This window comes from Enhydra lutris, unplaced genomic scaffold (assembly GCF_002288905.1).
Source record: "Enhydra lutris kenyoni isolate GAN:26980312 unplaced genomic scaffold, ASM228890v2 scaffoldscaffold102, whole genome shotgun sequence".
Classification (NCBI taxonomy): domain Eukaryota; kingdom Metazoa; phylum Chordata; class Mammalia; order Carnivora; family Mustelidae; genus Enhydra; species Enhydra lutris.
This window is the reverse complement of record NW_019154186.1, coordinates 1,208,784-1,216,850: the sequence shown is the minus strand read 5'-3', so window position 1 is coordinate 1,216,850 and position 8,067 is coordinate 1,208,784. Positions and strand designations below refer to the sequence as shown.

Below are 8,067 nucleotides of genomic sequence, written 5' to 3'. Positions count from 1 at the left end.
CTCCCTTCAGCTCAGGTCATGATCCCAGAGTCCTGGGATCAAGCCCCGCATCGCATCGGGCTCTCTGCTCAGCAGGGAGCCTGTTTCCTCCTCTCTCTCTGCCTGCCTCTCTGCCTACTTGTGATCTCTGTCTGTCAAATAAATAAATAAATAAATAAATAAATAAATAAATAAAATCTTAAAAAAAAAACATGTATGATATACCTTTGATGTTTCTAATTTTTGAGACTTTTTTTTGTGGCCTAATATGTGATCTATTCTGGAGAATGTTCTGTGTGCACTTGAAAAGAATGTGCCTTCTGCAGTTTTAAAATAGAATGTTCTGAATATACTTATTAAATCCATCTGGTCTAGTGTGTCATTCAAAGCCACTGTTTCTTGGTTTTCTGTTTGGATGATCTGTCCATTGATGTAGGTGGGATGTTAAAATCTCCTGCTATGACTCTATTACTACTGAATTAGTTAGTTCCTTTATATTTGTTGTTAGCTCTCTTATACATTTGGGTGATCCCATGTTGGGTGCATAAGTATTTACAATTGTCGTATCTTCTTGTTGGATCATTCCCTTTATTATTATATAATGTCATTCTTTGTCTCTTGTTACAGTCTTTGCTTAAAGTCTAGTTTGTCCAATATAAGTACTGATACTCCAGCTTCCTTTTGATATCTATTTGGATGATAATGCTTGCTTCTCCATCCCCTCACTTTCAATCTGCAGGTGACTTTAGGTCTGAAATGAGGCTCTTTTAGGTGCTATACAGATGGGCCCATTTTTAAAATACATTCTATCCCTCTTGGTATTTTGATAGGAGCATTTAATCAGTTTACATTCAAAGTAATTATTTATAAATATGTATTTATTGCAATTTTAAAATTTATTTTGTAGTTGTTTTCATAGAACTTCCCTGTTCCTTTCTTCCATTGGTTTCTTCTCTCACCATAAGTTGGCTTTCTTTAGTGATATACTTAAATTCCTTTCTCTTTATTTTTACAATATCTATTACTGAATTTTAATTTGTGGTTACCACTAGGTTTGTATATAACATCTGCATATAGCTGTCTTATTAAGCTGATGGTCACTTAAGTTTGAAACAATTTTTTAGATTTCTTCTCCCTACCCTTTAGATATATGGTGTCATACCTTATATCAATTTATTATGTGAGTTCATTGACTGATTTTAACAGATATGTTTATTTTTACTGATTTTATGTTTCTTGCTTTTCTTACTCTTATTTATGGTCTTTCCACTGAAAGTCTTCTTTAATATTTCTTGCAGGGTTGGTTTAGTGGTCATGTATTCTCTTAGCTTTTGTTTGTCTGGGACACTTTTTTTTAGATTTTATTTATTTATTTGACAGAGAGATGCACAACAAAAGAGGGAACACAAGCAGGGGAAGTGGGAGAGGGAGAAGCAGGCTTCCTGCCAAGAAGTGAGCCTGATGCAAGGCTCAATCGCAGGACCCTGGGATCATGACCTGAGCTGAAGGCAGACTCTTAATGACTGAGCCACCCAGGCACCCTGTCTGGAACAATTTTTATCTCTCCATTTATTCTGAATGATGGCCTTGCTGGATAGAACATTGTTTTAGCTACAGATTTTTTTTTTAATTCAGCACCTTCAATATATTATGCTACTGCCTTCTGATCTGCAAAGTATCTTTTGAAAAATCCACAGATAGCCTTATGAGGCTTATGAGATTTCCCTTGTATGTAACTCTTCTGCTGCTGCTTTTATTTTATTTTATTTTATTTCTTTGAAAGTTTTTTTTTCTTTTTAAATATTTTTTTATGTTTTTATTTTTTATTGTGTTATATTAGTCACCATACAATACATCATTAGTTTTTGATGTAGTGTTCCAAGATTCATTGTTTACATATAACATCCAGTGCTCCATGCAATATGTGCCCTCCTTAATACCCACCAACATGTTGCTTTTAATATCCTCTCTTTATCAGTACATTTTCCATTTTAATTACTATGTGTCATGGTGTGGAACTCCTTGGGTTGATTTCTTGGGGGATCTCTGTATCTCCTGGAATCTGATTTCTTTTTCTTTCACCAGATTAGGAAAGTTTTCAGCTTTTATTTTTTTGAATAAATTTCCTGTCCCATTTTTTATACTCTTCTTTTGGGAAACTGTAATGTGAATGTTGTTACACTGGATAAAATTGCTGAGTTCTGCAAATCTATCCTCATATTCCATAATTTTTTTCCTTTCACCTACTCAATTTGATTGCATTCCATAATTCTGACCTGCAGGTTGCTGATTTGTTCGTCCATTTCCTCTATCGTGTATTTATTCCAACTAATTTATTTTTATTTTTTTAATTTATTTTCAGTGTTCCAGAATTCATTGTTTATGCACCACACCCAGTGCTCCATGCAATACGTGCCCTCCATAATACTAGTATGTTTTTATTTTTATTCTTATTTACTGCGTTATCCATCTCTGATTTGTTCTACCATGTTTTCTATCTCTTTGTTAAGAGTCTCATTGTTGTTCTCCCCTTTTATCTTAAGTCCAGTGAGTATGCCTATGATACTTACTTTCCTTTTTTAAAAATTTTAATTTAAATTCTGATTAGTTAACATACAGTGTGATATTAGTTTCATATATAAAATTTAGCAATTAAATATATAGAACACCTGGTGATTATCATAACAAGGGTCCTTCTTGATTCCCAGCACATATTTAACACATCTCCCGCTTATCCTCCATCTGGAAACCATCAGTTTGTTCTCAATACTGAAGAGCCTGTTTCTCGATTTGCATCTCTCTTCTTTTTTATATGCTCGTTTTTTCCTGTTTTGTACATTCCATATATGTGTGATATCATACTATATTTGTCTTTCTCTTACTGACTTACTTTGCTTGGCATAATACTCTCTAGCTCCATCCATGTCATTGCAAATGGCAAGCTATCATCTTTTTGTGGCTGAGTAATATTGCATTTCCTCTTTATTCATTCATTAATTGATGGACACTTGAGCTGTTTCCAGATTTCAGATATTGTAAATAATGCTGCTATAAACGTTATGGTTTATTTCTTCCTTCAATTTTGTATTTTTGTATTATTTGGGTAAATATCTAGTAGAGCAAATGTTGCATCATAGGGTAGTTCTATATTTAACTTTTTGAGCAACATCCATACTGCTTTTCCAGAGTGGCTGCACCAGTTTCATTTCCCACCAACATTGCAGTTGGTTCCCCTTTCTCCACATCGTCACCAACACATACTGTTTTGTGTTCCTGAATGTTGATTTTAGCTATTGTGACAAGGGTGAGGTAATATCTCATTATAGTTTTTATGTGAATTTTCCTGATGATGAATGATGTTGAGTATGTTTTCATGTATCTGGTGGCCATCTGTATACCTTCTTTTGAAAAATATCTACTGATGTTTTCTGCCTATTTTATTTTATTTTATTTTTAATTTGGAAATATCTTTATTTTTTTTAATGTTCAGGGATTCATTAGTTGCATATAACACTCAGTGCTGATCACATCACATGCCCCATTTAACACCCATCACCTAGCTGCTCAATCTACCTACTCACCTCCCTTTCTGCAACCCTCAGTTTGTTTCCCAGTGTCAAGAATTTCTCATGGTTTATCTCCCTGTCTGATTTCTTCCCTTTCAGTTTTCCCTCCCTGTCCCTATGATCCTGGGTGCTATTCCTTATATTCCACATATGAATGAAACCATGTGATAATTGTCTTTCTCTGATTGACTTACCCTCTAGTTCCAACTGCATCAGTGTAAATGGTAGGTATTCATCCTTTCTCATGGCTGAATAATATTTCATTGCATATATGTACTACATCTTCTTTATCCATCCATCAGTTGAAGGACATCTAGGTTCCTTTCATAGTTTGACTTTCATGGACATTGCTGCTATGAACATTGGGGTGCAAGTGCCCCTTTCTTTTTACAAAATCTGTGTCTTTGGTGTAAATACCCAGTAGTGCAATTGCTGGGTCATAGGGCAGCTCTATTATTAAACTTCTTGAGGAACCTCCATACTCTTTTCCAGAGTGGCTGTACCAGCTTGTATTCCCACCAACAGTACAAGAAGGTTCCCCTTTATCCACATCCTTGCCAACATTTCTTGTTTTCTGTCTTGTTAATTTTAGCCCTTCTAACTGCTGTAAGGTGATATCTCATTGTCTTCTGCCTATTATTTTAAAGATTTTTATTTATTTATTTGACAGACAGAGATCACAAGTAGGCAGAGAAGCAGGCTCCCCACTGAGCAGAGAGCCTGATGCGGGGCTTTATCCCAGAACCCAGGATCATGACCTGAGCTGAAGTCAGAGGCTTTAACCCACTGAGCCATCCAGGTGCCCTGTCTTCTGCCTATTTTTATTTGGATTATTTGTATTTTGGATGTTGAGTTTTATATTTCCTTATATATTTAAGATATGAAAATCTTAATGTCAGATGTCATTTACAAATATCTTCTCCCATTCCATAGGTTGCTTCTATTTTGTTCATTGTTTCCTTTGTTATGCAGTACTTTTTATTTTGATGAAATCCTAATATTCTATTTTTGCTTTAATTTCCCTTGCCTTAGGAAACATATCTAGAAAGAAGTTGCTACAACCAATGTCAAAGACATCACTGTTTGTGTTCTCCTCTAGGATCTTAATGGTTTTCTACCTCGAATTTAGGTTTTTCATCCATTTTCAATTTATTTTTTCTGTATAGTGTAAGAAGGTGGTCCAGTTTCATTCCTTTCCACATAGATGCCCAGTGTTCCTAACACCACCTGTTGAAGAGACTTTTTCCCACTGGATCTTCTTTCCTGCTCTGTTTAATATTAATTGAATATATAGTTTCCCACTGGATCTTCTTTCCTGCTCTGTTTAATATTAATTGAATATATAGTTGTGGGTTCATTTCTGGATTTTCTATCCTGTTCCACTAATCCACGTGTCTATTTTTGTGCCAGTACCATACTGTCTTGGTCACTACAGATTTGTAATATCACTTGAAGTCTGGAATTGTGATGCCTCCACATTTGCTTTTCTTTTTCAAGGTTGTATTGGCTATGCAGGGTCTTTTGTGGATCCATACAAATTTTAGGATTGTTTTTTCTAGCTCTGTGAAAAATTCTATTGGTATTTTGATAGAAATTGCCTTAAATGTGTAGATTGCTTTGGGTAATATAGACATTTTAACAATATTGTTTCTTCTAATCCATGAGCAAGGAATGTTTTTCCATTTCTTTGTGTCATCTTCAGTTTCTTTCATCAGTGTTTTAAACTTTTCAGAGTATAAATAAGTATAAATATTTTACCTTTTTGGTAAGGTTTATTATACCTAGGTATCTTGTTGTTTTCAGTGCAATTGCAAGTGGTATTGATTCCTTGATTTCTGTTTCAGATGCCTCATTATTTATATACAAATGCAGCATATTTCTGTAAATTGATTTTTTATCCTGCAACATGACTGAATTCTGGTATCAGTTCTAGCAATTTGTGGTGGAGTCTTTTGGGTTTTCTATATATAGGATCAGGTCATCCTCAAATAGAAAAAAATTCCCTTCTCCCTTGTCAATTTGGATAGCTTTTATTTCTTTTTGTTGTGGGATATCTGAGGCCAGAACTTCCACTACTATGTAAATAACAGTGGTGAGAGAGGTTATCCCTTTCTTATTCCTGACTTTAGAGGAAAAGCTCTCATTTTTTCCCCATTGAGGATGATATGAGCTGTGTTTTTGTTTTGTTTTGTTTTTTGTTTTTGTTGTTGTTGTTGTTGTTGTTGTTTATGGCCTTTATTATTTTAAGATATGTTCGCTCTAACCCTACTTTGTTGAAGACTGTTATCATGAATGATGTACTTTGTCAAATGCTTTTTTCTGCATCTGTTGAAAGGATCATATGGTTATTACCCTTTCTTTTTTTAATACAATGTATCACATTGATTGATTTGTGAATATTGAACTACAATTGAAGCCCAGGAATAAATCCCACTTGATTGTAGTGAGTGATTATTTTAATGTAATATGGGATTCCGATTGCTAGTATGTTATTGAGAATTTTTACATCTATGTTCATCAGGGATATTGGCCTGTAGTTCTCTTGTTTAGTGGGGTCTTTATCTGATTTTGTATCACAGTAATGCTAGTTTCATAGAAGGAATTTGGAATTTTCCTTCCTTTCCTGTTTTTGTTTTGTTTTGTTTTGTTTTTTTGTTTTGTTTTTTGGAACAGTTTGACAAGAATAGGTATTACGTCTTCCTTAAATGTTTGGTAGAGTTAACCCTTCAAGCCATCTAGTCCTGGACTTTTGCTTTTTGGGAGTTTTTGATTACTGATTCAATTTCTTTACTGGTTATAGGTCTGTTCAAGTTTTCTATTTCTTCCTGCTTCAGTTTTGGTAATTTATATGTTTCTAGGAATTTATCTGTTTCTTCCAGGTTGTCCAATTTGTTGGCATATAGTTTTTCATAATATTCCCTTATAATTGCCTTTTTTGTGGTATTAGTTGTTATTTTTCCTCTCCTATTTATGATTTTATTTTTGGGGTCCTTTCTCTGTTCTTTTTTGCAAGTCTGGCTAGGGGTTTATGATTTTTTTTAAAAACTTTTTACAAGGAACTAACTCCTCTTTTCATTGATCTTTTTTACTATCTTTTTCATTTGTTCCTAGAGGATTTTTTATGCACTAATTTTTATTATTTCTTCCTTCTGATGACTTTAGGCTTCACTTGTTTTTCTTCTTCTAGCTCCTTTAGGTGCAAGGTAGGATATTTGAGATTTTTCTTGTTAAAAAACATATGCCTGTATTGCTATATATGTCCCTCTTATAACCAGTTTCACTGCATCCCAAAGGTTTTGGACTACTGAGTCTGCATTTCATTTGTTTCTTTTTTTTTTTTTAATTTCATCTCTTATTTCTTAGTTGACACATTCATTGCTTAATAAGAGGTTGTTTAACCTCTATGTATTTGTGGTCTTTCCAGTTTTTCTTGTGGTTGACCTCAAGTTACATAGCTTTGTGAACAAAAAATATGCATGGTATTTTTTCACTCTTTCTATAGTTTTTGTGGCCTGATTTGTGACCTAGGATGAGATCTATTCTGGAGAATGTTCCATGTACACTCAAAAATAATGCATATTCTGCTGCTTTAGGATGGAATGTTAGACTATATCTGTTAAGTCCACCTGGTCCAGTGTTATTCAAAGCTATTGTCTCTTTTGATTTTAGGTGATTGTCTATTGAAGTAAGTGTAGTGTTAATGTCCCCTACTATTTTTGTATTATTATTCTTTATATTTGTTATTATTTGTTATTAATTATATATATACATATATATAAGGTTATATATATGTATATACATATATATAGAAAGATTTTATTTACTTATTGGACAGAAAGAGAGAGAGAGTGCATAAGTAGGGGGAGGAGCAGAGGGGGAGGGAGAAGCAGGCTCCCCACTGAGCAAAGAGCCCAATGTGGGACTCAATCACAGAACCCCTGGATCATGACCTGAGCTGAAGGCAGATGCTTAACTGACTGAGCCACCCAGGAGCCCCCTTAATTAATTATATTTGTTATTTGTTTTATATTTGTTATTTGTTTATATTTGTTATTTATATTTGTTTTTAATTTATATATTTTAATTTATATTTATTTGTTATTAATTGTATATTTGTTATTAATGGTTTTTATATTTGTTATTAATTATTTTATGCATTTGGCTGCTCCCATGTTGGGTACATAAATATTTATAATTATTGAATCATCTTGTTGGGTAGTCCCCTTTATTATGATATAGTGCCCTTCTTTATCTCTTTTTAGTCTGGTTTAAAAGTTAGTTTCTCTGATATAAATATGGCTACTGAAGCTTTCTTTTAATGTCCATTTTTATGACAAATGTTTCTCCATTATTTCCCTTTCTATCTGCAAGTGGCTTTAGGTCTAAAATGAGTCTTTTGTAGGCAGCACATAGATAATTCTTTTTTATCCATTCTGACACCCTATATCTTTTTATTGGAACATTAATTCCATTAAAATTCAAAGTATTTTTTTTTTTTTTTTTTTTTTTTTTTTTTTTTTTT

The 8,067-nt window shown here is 33.4% G+C and overlaps 1 protein-coding gene across 1 annotated transcript in view; it reads right to left on the bottom strand.

The window, feature by feature from the left end:
• The window catches only part of LOC111139361 (dachshund family transcription factor 2), a gene marked incomplete at its 3' end in the record, with an annotated part of 862,916 nt that overhangs the window by 231,630 nt on the left and 623,219 nt on the right, over nt 1–8,067 (bottom strand). The window lies entirely within an intron of this gene.